Source organism: Cydia amplana, chromosome 7 (assembly GCF_948474715.1).
Source record: "Cydia amplana chromosome 7, ilCydAmpl1.1, whole genome shotgun sequence".
NCBI classification, from domain to species: Eukaryota; Metazoa; Arthropoda; class Insecta; order Lepidoptera; family Tortricidae; genus Cydia; species Cydia amplana.
Window position 1 is genome coordinate 1,694,214 of NC_086075.1, and position 15,330 is coordinate 1,709,543.

The 15,330-nt window shown below is 36.5% G+C and overlaps 1 protein-coding gene across 1 annotated transcript in view; it reads right to left on the bottom strand.

Annotated features, from left to right (window-relative positions):
* LOC134649411 (uncharacterized) overlaps positions 1-12,953 on the bottom strand; it is a 47,430-nt gene extending 34,477 nt beyond the window's left edge. The window contains exon 1 of the mRNA XM_063504160.1: positions 12,622-12,953. The gene's annotated coding sequence lies outside the window, so the exon portion shown is untranslated. The remainder of the gene's footprint in view (positions 1-12,621) is intronic.
* Between the last annotated feature and the right edge of the window lie 2,377 nt (positions 12,954-15,330).

Below are 15,330 nucleotides of genomic sequence, written 5' to 3' on the forward strand. Positions count from 1 at the left end.
TGACAAAACAAATTGACTTAAAACGAAAATGACACTTAAATTACTGAAATGGAAATTGATATAAAAGGAACGCGACCTAAATGTAGACACAAAAAAATGGATTATCCCTAATAAGGTTTTACTTGACAGAGACATGAAAGGTCTATACTAAAGATACATGATATGTAACTATGACATTCGAAACTGAACCCCACTGCCACTGCACTTAGATCCATTTTAACTTGTCTCAATATGGAGATATGACGTTTCGGTATAGCTAGGCAGTGACCTCTTGCTATTATTTGTCCTGTTCAAAAAAGCGTAAGTATATTATTTGTCAATGGCGTCACTTACATCGTTATATAAATAAGGTTTCTTTTGATAAATCACTTTTTCTTTAATCTGATAAAAGGAGGGGTCACAAAGCTATAGTTAGCCGGTATATTTTCATAGATTTTTGACGTTTTTGCTCACACTTTGTGAAGTTATCTACAGACAGAACCAAGTTTAAATTGCATTCGATAGCGCGACGAGCGTTCGCGTTTGAGTTATGTTATGTCTATTTTTGTATGGGATTTTGAACAGCGCGCCATGCGGGACGTTTTGGTAACTCAAAATCCATAGATGGTAGGATCCTAATAGATGTGGTTATATTGAAATTTACACTAGGGGTACAGAATTAGAAATGCGTAGCAGGTATACGTGCTACGCGTTGTTCGTAGCAGAATTTTTCTAATTTGATATCAGGTACTTACATCGTTTTATCAACTGAGCTACCGAAACTATTACAATAGGGATGTTGACTGTTTAAATAACATTAACATTACGACAGACCATGAAAGAAAGCACTAGAATATTATAAGAATCCTTTTGATGAAGCATTTAAGACTTGCTGTCATCAGCATCACACATACCTATTACCCCCTTTATTCATAAAATTTTGCAACCCCTTTTTTACATCACAAATGTCTGTTAGTTAAGGCTAAAGTAAACATGTATTATAAAATCTTTTCATAAGACAAAACCTACGAAACGTACGCCTCGTTTCAATTTGCGGTTGTATTAAAAACACGCTGTATATAACTATTATATATATGAACTCATAGGTATGTATACACGTTCATGGAATACACAATAAGAAACAAGACGAACACAATTTTTCATCTCTCTCACACTCCAGATATCAAAGCATTGAGCGAGAGAGATGTTCAAATCAAATGTTTCGCAAACAATCCTCCATAATGGAAATATTGTTCTGCTTCTATTACAGATGTTCGATATTATGTGTCTCTGCTATTATCGATCTTATTGTGTGAGTGATAAAGTCTATTTCAGGTTAAAAGGCAAGATTCGTTAGCAGGAAATTGCGGACTAGCTTGGATTGTTATAAAAGCGGGTAAATCCGGTAAATAGTAACACAATATTACTTGAGTTTGTACCGATATACTGTAGAAAAAGTAGAATTAAGAGAAATAAGACTTCAAAACGGAAAAGTTTCTTAATTCCTCGGAATTTTAGTTTATTTGGCTTTCTTTGACTGTAAGATTTCTAACCTCTTTCACAATTCGTCGGGATAACTATATATTTTTTAACCTCTCCCGACCCCGATTACCCGATTTCTCTAATACGACAGGGCGGCCTTGCAATATATTTTTTTGTTTGAAAGGATACTTTATTCGGTTCCATCATAACCAAAATAAAGATAGGTAGGTACCCCTAGTGTAAATTACATTCACGCCCGCCCTAGTAGTGTCCATGTCTGTATGTACGGACTAAAATAAAAGAACATTGTGAGGTGTGCAATGAAGAGTATTTGTCTTCCTTCATCCTTATGTTCCTCGCGTTGTCCCGGCATTTTGCCACGGCTCATGGGAGCCTGGGGTCCGCTTGGCAACTAATCCCAGTAATTGGCGTGGGCACTAGTTTTTACTAAAGCGACTGCCATCTGACCTTCCAACCCAGAGGGTAGACTAGGCCCGTATTGGGATTAGTCCGGTTTCCTCACGATGTTTTCCTTCACCGAAAAGCGACTGGTAAATATCAAATGATATTTCGTACATAAGTTCCGAAAAACTCTTTGGTACGAGCCGGGGTTTGAACCCGCGACCTTCGGATTGCAAGTCGCACGCTCTTACCGCTAGGCCACCAGCGCTTTTTTAATGAAGAGTATTTGTATTGTATTGTATTGTACCATGCATGGTCATAGAGAAAAAAATACATAGAGTGCTCACTCTATACATCAGTTTTAGTACCAAAAAGACTAGCATCTAGCATCGAGTAGCGGAACTATCAGACATCAGTACTGCTACTTGACAATAGTTGTAGCACCGACCGAAAAGTCTTATGCTGTTGAGATAAGACTTTCCGGTCGGTGCTACATCTATTGTCAAGTAGCAGTAATGATAGTTCCGCTACTCGATGCTAGATGTAGACACTGAAATTAATAGTCTGAACTGATGTATGGAGTGAGCACTCTTGTCTTACTATATTTCTCTATGACCATGGTTGTAATAAATGATTATGTATGTGTGTACGCGTTTGCGGTGTAATTTAGTATGGGATTTTAAGTTTCCAAAACGTCCAGCTTGGCGATGGCGCGCTGTTCAAAATCCCACTAGGGTACATATCGTTAGGTTTTCCCCGAAACTTGGTCGTGAGCGTGACAAAGAACTATCCGATCGATTCGTCTGGAACCGACGCGGACCCAAGATAAAGAAAACGATTAAGATTGGATCTCTAAGAGGGTACGTTCTGATACTATGTATGTTTTTAGGGGTCCGTACCTCAAAAGAAAAAACAATAGAACCTCCTGTGTCTGTAGCTTGGAGGATATAATATAACCAAATGGAGACGCCTTGCCTATGTCTTGTCTGTCATATTTGGTACAAAACAGTTGCCGATTTTTGCGGAGGGGCACGTCAAACGTATACGTAACGTAAAAATAGCCACGTCAGAAAAACGTCAGTCCATACAATGTGTAACCATTGGTCATAGAGTTTCGATAGAGGGAGACGCCTGTTATTTAATGGCTACTCCGTTTGGTTATATCCTCCAAGGTCTGCAGTGTCTAACATTTGGATGGCAACTATAACCTCCTTAGGGCCACTTGCACCATCTCACTAACCCGGGGTTAATCGGTTAAACCTGGCGTTACCATGGTTACCAGTGAAACTTGACACTGGGTTAACGGTTTTTCCGGTTAACCCCGGGTTATTGGGATAGTGCAAGTGGACTTAGAGAATCTACTCAGTAATAGGATTTAGTAGAGCAATTCTTACGACTTTGCAAGTAGGGTAAGTGGCTTTTAATATCCGCGGTGCTTTAGCGACTTAATTAACGAAGGGTTTATACGAGAAATTATGAATTTCATTATAATTAAATTCCTTGAAAAATCTGTTTTTCCGACTATGAAAAGTATGAGATTCTTGATTCATCTTTTATGTAGTTTCCCTGATTTCTTTTTAGACAGCTGAATTGATTTTGAACATTTTAAAGGTCAGGTATACTTTTTAGACTGTCATCAGGGGGCCTAGCCACTATGCCAATCGTTTGCGCCGTAGCGAACGAAACGCTAATGTCTCTCAGTCACACTTATATAGAAAAGTGATAGAGAGGCATTACCGTTTCGTTCGCTACGGCGCAAACGATTGGCAGCTCGGCTAGGCCCTCTGGTCATGATTAGGAGAAAACGGACGAGCTTTTCAACTATTGTCCAAGAAACACTGCTGCAGCGGTATCATGGTCGTGTTTTTATCACCTGTCATGTCATGCGTCAGTTTCGCACTAACATAGTTGTTAGAACGTGACAGGTATGGTGACAAATGATAAAGAGACGGACTATAGTTATGTTGCAGTCTTTGTAAGTTATTTATGAATACGTTGGTTGTACAGTCAAGTGTAAAAACACGGGTGTAGACAACTTACTCAAAAAATACGTCCCATTCGCTGACATAGGAGCTACTTTTGAGATGATTTGTGCACCCATATTTTTACACTTGACTGCACTTTAAACTGCGTTTTAGTTGCCGTTGCCAGCATATAAGATTGGAGCACGCTTTTTTCTTGAAGGTCGTAGCTCTCCGTTCGGATATACTGCGGGCGACAGTTCATTCCACGGTTTAGCTGTGCGAGGCAGGAAGTTTATGGAGAAACGCACAGTTGAGGACTGCCAACCATCGCATAAGCGGTGAAGATGGAAAAGTAGTCGCGTATCTAGACCGATGACGGGAAAAAGCAGGGATTAATCCGAACACTTCCTGACCACTCCCCTTTATTTATAATTTTATACATGCGATAGAAAACGCAGGGTGGGGCTACATCAAAACTTAAGCAACTGAATAATACATAATTTAGTCGGGTTATTATTTGGATCGGTGAATAATCGGAGTAGCGTGAAACATCCTTAAATCGGTCGACGTTTCAAGGAATTCTGCTCAGGATTTTCTTACAAAACGTAGACAATAACATTTCCAGAAATTAGAGGAGCGGCATTACAAATTAAAAATCTAAAGTTAATTCGATATTATTCGCACAGTATTACTTAAATAAATATTAGGTATGGGAAAATCTTAAACAAATTGGCCTAGCTCTACAAAAAGCTCAATAAGGCTTGTGTTATGGGTGGGCCATTTTATTTAGACATAGACGTATATAGTAATGGACCCTATAATGGACGTGGAACCGGTAATGGGACATAAAACCACAAATCCTCTAAAATAAGTATGTAAAAGTAGTTTATAAACACTGGCAATATTTTACCATAAATAAGAGTCATAGAGCTGTTTAAGTTTGACTTTTTATTAATTTCGGTTACTTTTTAAGAAATTGGCGCCAACCCAAAAGTTGTCGTGTCACTGGAAAAAATAACCAGTAAGAATTCTTAACAACTTCGCTAAGAGAGGTGAGTTCATATATTAAATTGTAATTAATTATTACTTGGTGTAAACTAGAATGTATTTTGTTAATTGCATTTACCATGAGATAAGGTATACAACACATTATGTTGTGACTCTAGAGATGTATAAAAAATAGTGGTATTTTGCCCAATCCCATTGTAGGAGCTGTAAAACTGCATACCTCCTATGATGGGATAATTTACATAATGATGCTTGCCATGGCGTAATTTCATGTTTAAACAATACAGAAGTATAATGTAGTTACGCGTACGAACTATGTCAGGAGGTCTCCTCGGACTTCGGATAAATTAATATCGTTTTTACAAAATGTTATTTAACTTGCCCTGTTAGTTTGTATACAGGGTGGATTTTCTTTTGGGGTCAGTGAGGGCAGCTACCAGATCCCGTGCTGCGACGAGAAAACGGTCTTAGAAAACCTTCCCTCGATTTCAAATTAATCAAGATTGGCTTTTACAGATTTTGGAAAAAACATACAGGGTGCGAGAAAAAGGTAATTTTTGACAAACTTTTTTTTTATGCCAATCGATCCCATTCCTGTTGAGGATCAAAAGCTTGTATGGAACCAAAAAAAAATTCCGGCTAGAAAAGCCACAAATCGAGGAAAACTTTTCCCATACAATTTGTATGAAAATGAAAACTTTTATTTTTCACATGCTATTTTTGTATGCTAATTGATTCCATTCCTATCTAGTATCAATAGTTTCTTTGGGGTCAACTTACGGTAATGTACTAAAAAGCCACAAATTATTAAAAACTTTTTCCATACATTTACTATGGAGAAAATGTGAAATTTAATTTTGACCCCAAAGAAACTATTGATACTGGATAGGAATGGAATCGATTGGCATAGCATGTGAAAAATAAAAGTTTTCATTTTCATACAAATTGTATGGGAAAAGTTTTCCTCGATTTGTGGCTTTTCTAGCCGGAAAATTTTTTTTGGTCCATACAAGTGATCCTCAATAGGAATGGGATCGATTGGCATAAAAAAAAAGTTTGTCAGAAATTACCTTTTCCTCGCACCCTGTATGTTTTTTCCAAAATCTGTAAGAGCCAATCTTCATTAATTTGAAATCGAGGGAAGGTCTTCTAAGACCGTTTTCTCGTAGCAGAACGGGATCTGGTAGCTGCCCTCACTGACCCAAAAAGAAAATCCACCCTGTATTAGTTAGTGTGGTTCAAATCTTGGAAATGGCATTTGAGCCACTTTTGGATTTCCGATTGAGTTGAAATTTTGGATACGTATGCAAATCGGATGACAATGCAATCGGGTGACAAAAATGACTTATAACTAGTTTTTTCAAAAAACTTATTCCCTTTCCAATATCTTATACTGATAGGGTATGCCCATTATAGGGGGCCCATTACTGGATCCACGTCCATTACCGGGGTTCCATTACTGGAGCTTTGGTGTCCATGACTGGAGAAAAAAAACATACTTTTAATTTATTAATTATGTGGAAACTAACTGCAGTATCTTTGATACAACACGCCTGAAACATGAAAGAAGGATAGGATATTCATCTTTTAACAAGTTAAGCGGTAGAACTTTTACATGTATCAGGGAAATATCATAAATACTCCAAATTTCCTCTTAAATGTCCCATGACTGGTGCCGTTACATTAGACATCCTTTATAAATAAGACATTATTTACATGTTATTTACATATAACTTATTGTGTTGTGACCGTAATGAACACGGTCACAACTTATAAAAATAATAGCTTGCAATTATTTATAAGTATATCATTATTTAATTGTTATAATTTAATAATTATTCATACACATTATTGAATGTTATTTCTTTATGTTCATGTTTATGTTCACATGTGAGGCAATGTGAATAAAATGCAACTTTGCTATCGGTTTTTGAAGTGCAAAGTAACCCTTTCCGAGCTGGTGTGGTGAAAAAAACATTAAAACTTTACCTACAAACTAAACAAATTAAAATATAACTCGGGAAATATCTGTGATGAACAGACAAATGAATGTCCTTATCGGGATTCAAACCGGGGACACAGGGACTTAGAATCCATCAAACTTTTTACAAAAAAAAGAAAACAGACTTCAAAAAGGATATGTTTTAAGTTGGTGCCAAGCCAAGTAAGTAGTATAGATATGTATGTTCTGGCGCACTTTAGGTATTTATCCACCATCCCCACTCAATACCACTTCTGACTAAATATTAAATAGGGATAATATCAAGATCAAACTATCTATTAATACTTCGAATTTTGCGAACGCAGCTCGCAGCCGCAGGGGTCCGCGAAACTCGGCGAAACACAAGCGACCTCCAGACAGTACCTAATGTATTCAGCCATCCGTATACTTAATTACTTGTTCGCATTGTTATACTTGCCAGTTAAGAAATTACTACTAATATTATTAATGCTAAAGTTACTCTGTCTGTCTGTTATCTTTTCACGCTTTAAACTGCTAAAGCGATGTAAATGAAATTTGGTATTGAGATGAAGCCTGATCAGACGGGCTTAAGATGGCTGGCTTGTTATCATTTGTCACCATGGCTGTCACGTTCTAACAAATATATAAGTGCGAAAGTGACGCATAGCATGACAGGTGATAAAAATGCGACCATGATAGCTGGTCTGGAATATATGATCACGCGCCATGTTGATATTAATACTAATACTTCGAATACTATGATATTAATACTTCGAATTTTGCAAACGCAGCCGCAGAGTCATCCCTAATCCCTGACCTTTTCTTAAGATTTCCTCACACCACGTAGACAATAACGTTTTCAGGACAGTAATGTACCTATTCAGCCATCCGTTTATTTAATTCCTGCTTCACATTGTTGTACATAATGTAAGTACATGCGCATGCGCGCCTAGAAGTTCAGAACACATTCAGATTTGTTCAAAACACGAAAGTTTTCAATATTATAAGGTAAGGCTGACATAGTTTTAAGGGTTCGTATAGTCAACCAGGATATAGGAGTTCCTATAACCCAGTTGGGTTTCTTATTGAATAAATTATGAGCATTCATTATTATTACCCACTGTAATGTTGACTTTTAACCGTAATAATTACCTAATTTGTTTTAACCATACTAATATTATTTACTGATTATTCTTAATGTTACTATTATATTCTCCTATATTATATCTCCTATATTCTCCTCCAAGGGACAGGCATTGCCTAGTGTGGAGGTCAGTAAAAACTGTATCCAAGTGAATATTTTTCGGAAATAAACGATTTTTATTTTTTTATTTTTTTTATTACATATTTTTTTCTTCCGACAACGTGTAAAATGACTTTATAAATAAATGAGTATGAGTATGAGTATGAGTATAGTTTTTGACTATACGAAACCCTAAAAACTATGTAAGCGAAATATGTTAGAAGGCGTCAAAATGTTATGTTAACTTCGCTATCGCTCGCTTATCAATACTAAACTATATTAACGATCGTTAGATGTTAACAGTTATGTTAACGTTATGTTATATTACGTGTAACACGTGTTGTGAATGGCTTGAGGTTAATTTAATTAGTGGCTTTATTTAATTAGTGATTGTGTATGATTGCCGGCACGCGACCGGTTATTTAAATAATGGCTACATCGATAGCGTTTATGTTCTTCATAATTATAATTTAACGCTATTATCGATAGTGTTTGTAATTTTAATTTATCAAAATGTTAAACAACTAAATATAAGTCTAAAAACCGGCCAATTGCGTGTCGGACTCGCGTACATTAAGTCCGACTCACGCTTGACTGCACATTTCTAATAGGTTTTCCTGTCATCTATAGGTAAAGAAATATTTTGTGTATTTTTTAGTAGTTTCGGAGATAAGGAACCCTAAAAATAAGTATAAAAACGTTCCGTTGCAGGTAACGCCTTGAAATTTGAAACAGGTATTTTCTTCAAATATTGTAGAGCTCTAGTATGAAAGGATATTTTCCAAAAGTACAAGTTAGTAATAAAATAAAACAAGGCCTGTCAATTTTATTATCTCTTAAGTATACAATTTATACATGGACCATAAATAAGCCAATTCGAGTTCTAGTTATTCGATCTGTTTCCGATATGGTACTGATCTGTCAGTGTCAAAGTGACGTTTTTGGTTGAAGAAATCACATCGGAAACAGATCGAAAAAGTAAAACTCGAAATGGCTTTTTAGTCAACTAGTTTTCACTCTGGGGCACTAACTCAAAAGGTGTCACTTACCTTACACAAAGTTAATCTTTCCCAAACACAAGCCACTTAAAACTTCCATTCATAAAATCCCTCCATTATAAGTGTATGATGCATTGCGCTATTTAACTGCAATGCAGTTTAAACTACAAAACTTAATTTCAACTTTAAATGTAAAGAGCTAAGGTGCAGAATCGTTTGCTGTTGAGGTAATTTTGTAGTAATTTAGGGCGAAAATAGATGACGTGACGTAGGTTATTATGAGTAGAGTCTTGTAAGTGTGGTTTGATAAAGTAGAAAGTTACAATTTTGAGCGTTATGCAGTCAGATTTAAAGTTGGTTTTTCAGTGAAGTGATACCTACTCGACATACATTCATTATGACTGCGACCGATAAATATTATAGACCCACTGGAAACAGACAAATAAAACTCTAGGTACATATATGATGGAAAATATTGCGAGGAACCCGATTTCAACAAGGTCTAGTCGCAACAGATATATAGGTGGGGCCAACGTGCTCAAAAATATGTAAATACTCCTCTTTGTCAAGGCGTTAGAGTGCTTGTTCAGATATTTTTGAGTACCTCCGCTCCGATATATCTGATGGCGACTGTACCCTTTTGGGGAGCAAGTTCTATGTCAGTCTTTATACTTACAAATTAGTGTTACAAGGTAAATATCAGCATGGACAAAGTGCCAAAAATAAACTCTTCTCTGTAAGCTAAGATCCCTTGTGTGATGCCATCACATGTGATGGTGACACTTCCGTGGTACTTCCCCAGTAGCTCCACATTTGAGCGTTAAGTTATTCATACCTATTTACGTATTTACCATTCATTTTCCATCCTCAATGTTAAATTCCTATTCAGCTTCATCAATCTAAATAAGTGTAGCGTCATAATGACTCAAAATTTTCCTCAAATGAGTAGGTACTTGATAAATTTGCTGTTCGTACCTAATAACAAAGTTATTTCAGTAAACAAAATGTTGGATTCCGTGAATAGCTGGTGGAAACTTAAGGTTTATTATTGAGAGTCTATTGTAAGTTCTTAGGGCGGAATCGAAAGGAACAAACAGGTACCTCGGAAGCGCTTTTGCAAGCGCTTAATAATTTTTGGTGTATCAGGGGGGTAGAACTATTAGAGGTAGTAGATGATTTATAGCTTGTCAAAGGACTGTCTCATTTCAAACATAGACAGAGAGAATCATACATCTTTGTCTTACACTAGTACTAGCACCCAAAAGAAAAGGAAGAGTATAGTTTTTTTGTTCTTATTTGCTGACAATTTGGTTTGACCAACTATAGTGCCAGTGCCTGAAGATTAAGCCTGTAATAACCTGTCACAGTGTTTACAGTGGCTATACTGAGACATGCACTGTCATTAATGTCATGTAACGGAACGCATAGAGTGTTGTATAGAGTTAGACCGATAAAAGTCTGCAGCGATTTTGATAGCCCACGCAGTGCAAGTGTCATTTTAAACGTCAAACTTCTATGAATTTACGACGTGTAAATAACACTTGCACTGCGTGGGCTATCAAAATCGCCGCAGACTTTTCTTGGACTAACTGTAGCTGTGAATAAACCGTAATTAATGAATTTACAGTTTTATTTGGCTGCAATATACAAAAAGGCCGTTATTCTATCCGCTGTTATTGATGTTGACTGTACTCTTTGGAAAATTTGCTTTCTAATAACTAGCTGTTTGTTGTTACCGACGAACTAACTAATAAGTTATTACTTAGATTACCTAAACAAATGTCGGAGTCCTCGAAAATGTTGGATACTACACTGTAGGCCTATTATGGATGTCTTTATCCACGTGACAAAATATCCGGCACTATTTAACACCGCGCGATTGAAAGTGACGGATACCGTTTTATCACGCTGTCACGTAAACAAGAACGACCATCATATTCGTACTGTAGGGCTAAGATGGCCGGCTCTTTATCATTTATCACATCACCATGGCTGTCACGTTCTAACAAATATCTAAGTGCGAAAGTGACGCATGGCATGACAGGTGATAAAAATGCGACCATGATAGCTGGTCTGGACCAGACTCTGGACTGGTTGGACGCTACATTTTATTTCTTAATTCTAGGAACAGAAGGATCTTTCTCGTTTTCCAAGAGTTCGCTAAATTTTATTGTATGCAAAGTTTCACCATCCGCAATTGACAGACTGATCAACGTCACTTAGGTACGTCACCCGGCACGCGCGGCGGTTTACTATGAAACTTTCCATACAACACTTTCCATACGACAAAGAGTTTGGTGCAACCGACCCTAAGTATCATTCATCCGTCCTTCATTCGTCCTTATCCCGTAAACTTCAGGGGTCGACGGCCTGTTATATAAGAGCGGTTACAGGCTGAGCAAACTCGCAAGTTTCGATTAGACCCATGTCTTGTGACGTGTTTGTTTTGGATAGAAACGTTTTAGTGGTAAGAGAGTGGGTTGACATCGTTTGATGGGTACGAGGTTTTGTAAATGTTGCAGCCATCTGGTTAAGTTAGCCAGTTAATTAGTCGCCTAGGCCGATAGAAAATTACTCAATGTTTAACAACTTGGCGTGTTGAAAATTTAAAATCGGCTCTTTGAAAAAGACTGGTTCACTCATTCAAGTTATTTAAATGTAACCTAAAAAACTTTAAGAAATGAAATAACGTAAAATAAAATAAATAATTTATTTATTTAGAAATTTAAATCAGGCAACAAGGCTCATATTACAAATATCTTACAGACTAACATAAATAATAATTAAATGTACAATAAAATACTAACCTAACCGAATCTCACTAAAGACCCTATGTATGATGCTGGAACCTACGAAAAGAGACGAAACGCCAAAGGCAACATTTACCTACATAAATTGTAATGTTTCTGCTGTGTTCTTGTGAAGTAAAAATATTACATTTAGCTTACTTAAGTAAGTCCCGAGGATCTCTTGTGTACTTAGTAATTTTGTGTAAGAATATCCTACAACATTTATATTTATTTGTTACACGTATTGCTCATTCGTTCCGTGCACACATCGCTCAGAGTAGCCGGATTTAATCATAACCGAAATTAGCTTTAGAATAATAATACGAATAAACGATTACACCGTTTCGTTTACTTGAATGTAGAATTTATAAAATACAGGTGTTACAACAAAAGGCGGCGCGCAATAAATGGTTGTTTTGCGTATCACAAACATTAGTTACACCTTTTTTACCTAAGTAATTTGGTTTAACCTTACATACGTGTGTGGTCATCAAAATGGTGATCAAAAATAGTGGGTTCAAATCTCGGTTGTGTTGTAGGTATATAACAGAAAAAATAGTTTTCGAAAAAAAATGCAAAAAGATGACTAATAATTCGGTCACGATCCTTATAGTATAGAGGTTTTATTTAGAGGAGAATTTTATTGAATTGCTTAGCTTTAGGTATATGGGTTTTTCAATTCAAAACGTGTTTACATAAGTACTTCAGCTTCAACGCGAAGTGGTGGGGTTTCGTAATGAAGGGTAGCTACAGCTAACTAACCACATATAACAACTATGATAATACCACTTACCTAACTCCTATGCTTTTACGTAACAATTATCCTCACATTACACTAAAACCACTAATTATTTAACAATAAAGCACGATCGAAACATTCTAAAAAAAACAAAATTCCGAATTCAAAAATATCACTTCACACTTCGAACACACTGGCACAAAACGGTTTTTTGACGCGCGTTCCTTTTTTGAAATTTAAAAATGTATATTTTAGTTGCGGAGACGTGCAAAGCGTCCGGGGCGGCGGACAAGCGCTCCGCGCAGACGCGGTGGTGACACCCCTATCGATGGGGATCACTACAGGTGCGAGTGTATATATTTTTTTAATAACTAGACCAGGGTTTACTCTTTTAGATATTATTAGACTATCATTTTTAGATTGACGTTTCTTTTCACGCATGTGCGCGTTTTTGTACAATTTTATCCAATGAAAGGACAAGCGAAGTTGTACAAATTATAGGTTAGATTACATATTACTGAAATTTGTTACAAAAATATGTCATGGCTTTTCACATCAATGTATTTGATTAGACATCAAATGAGTAAGGTATCAAATGAGGTTTTGTAGGAAATTTTGCTCGTAAATTGTGTTTTTGGCGTGCTGCCTTGGTCGTATGATATTCATACCAAATTCAATAACAATCATAGCCGTAATTTAGAACCATAATGACCTAAGCCTATTTTGATCCAAGGAATTCTAGTCCTTGTAGCCAAAGACTTAAGTTACATAATGGCGCTAACATTTGTATTCTATGTATAACGCCGCGTTGCGTTGTGTTGTGACCTATCTACAATAAACCTACTTCTTTTTTATTCTATTATTTTCTTACGTAATCTATCTTTTACAGAAAAATACAGAATTGAAAATTAGCCATTTTATTTTAACTACCTTTAACATATAAGTTTGATAGCTTGTCAAAACTTACCATTGGTGTAAACCCTGAATACATTAGAAAAACGTTTACCCGACCCGAAGTTTGCCGAACGCATCCGAGTTTTCCCGAAGCTCTAATAGGCTTAAAACTAAAAGGTCATATCTTAGTATGGAGGTTATAGAAAGATACGACTTTCTAAATTGCTACGTACACCTGATTTCAGCTCAAGTTCTACGACACACAAATCCAAAAGTCTTACATCACTATGAAACTAGTATAGAGTTATGACTTTTTGATTTGCAACGGTTACAGTCTGAGTTTCGGCCGAAGCTCAACGCCACACAAATTCGAAAGGTCGTAATGTCATTATGAAACTTGTATTATAGGGATACGACTTTTGAAATGTTACGGTTACAGTGTGAAGTTGTTGCGTAAACCATTTAATAATGACCTCTTCTCATCATGGCGTGGGACGTTATAAGCCGGAACTTTTAGAATAAAGGGTCCTTCTTATAATGGTTTATGGTGGGGCATGCGCGGGAAGGTTTCTTAAGGCTCTGTCTACACCGTAGTTTTTATTATTTGCAGCCTTCATATTCGTATAGTCTTGCAAATCAGATTTTCGAAAATAAAATCACAAACCTACTTACACAAAGCACACACATTGCATAATAACTTTCAAATGTGAGTCATATGTAAAATCGTGGGTTATAACCTCGGTTGTGTTGTATAGAGAAAAAAAAAACCGTTCATGAAACTAAATGCAGAATGGTGACAAAAAAAAAACGGTTAGGATCCTTATCAACTTATCGTAAATAATTATGTACTCCTAGTCTAAATTTCATTCGATGGCGGACGTACGCGTTTGCGTTAAGCGTCATTTTGTATGGGATTTTGAGTTTCCAAAACATCCCGCTTGGCGCGCTGTTCAAAATCCCATACAAAAATAGACATAACGCAAACGCGAACGCACGTCACGCTATCAAATGAAATTTACACTAGGGTTTTGAGAATAACTTAAAACAGAGAGCCATCTTGGCTCTTTATCATTTGTCACCATGACTCATTTCATTTATTCAGTCACAATTTACATTGTATATGAATATAAATTATAATTAAAATTTAAATTAATTTTAATTTTTAATTTTAATTATAATTAAAATTAAAATTAATTTTTAATTTTAATTATAATTTATAAGCGCTGGTGGCGGTAAGAGCGTGCGACTTGCAATCCGGAGGTCGCGGGTTCGAACCCCGGCTCGTACCAATGAGTTTTTCGGAACTTATGTACGAAATATCATTTGATATTTACCAGTCGCTTTTCGGTGAAGGAAAACATCGTGAGGAAACAGGACTAATCCCAATAAGGGCCTAGTTTACACTCTGGGTTGGAAGGTCAATGGCAGTCGCTTTCTTAAAAACTAGTGCCCACGCCAATTCCTGGGATTAGTTGCCAAGCGGACCCCAGGCTCCCATGAGCCGTGGCGAAATGCCGGGATAACGCGAGGAAGATGATTAAAAATAAAAATAAAAAATAAATAAAAAATAAAAATAAAACTTAAATAAAATCATGCAACTATAACAATTATTTACAAACTTAATAATATTTACAGCGGGCTCAGCACGGTTCCATTTTTATCGACTATCACTATGCCCGTCACTGTCGCACTTACATACTTGTTAGAACGTGACAGGCATGGTGACAAACGATAAAAATGCGACCGTGCTACTAGGGCAGATATGGTATGTTAGAATAATTATTGACTGTCACGTTCTAACAAGTATGTAAGTGTAAAAGTGACGCATGAACTAACAGGTGATAAAAACGCGACCATGATACCGCTGCA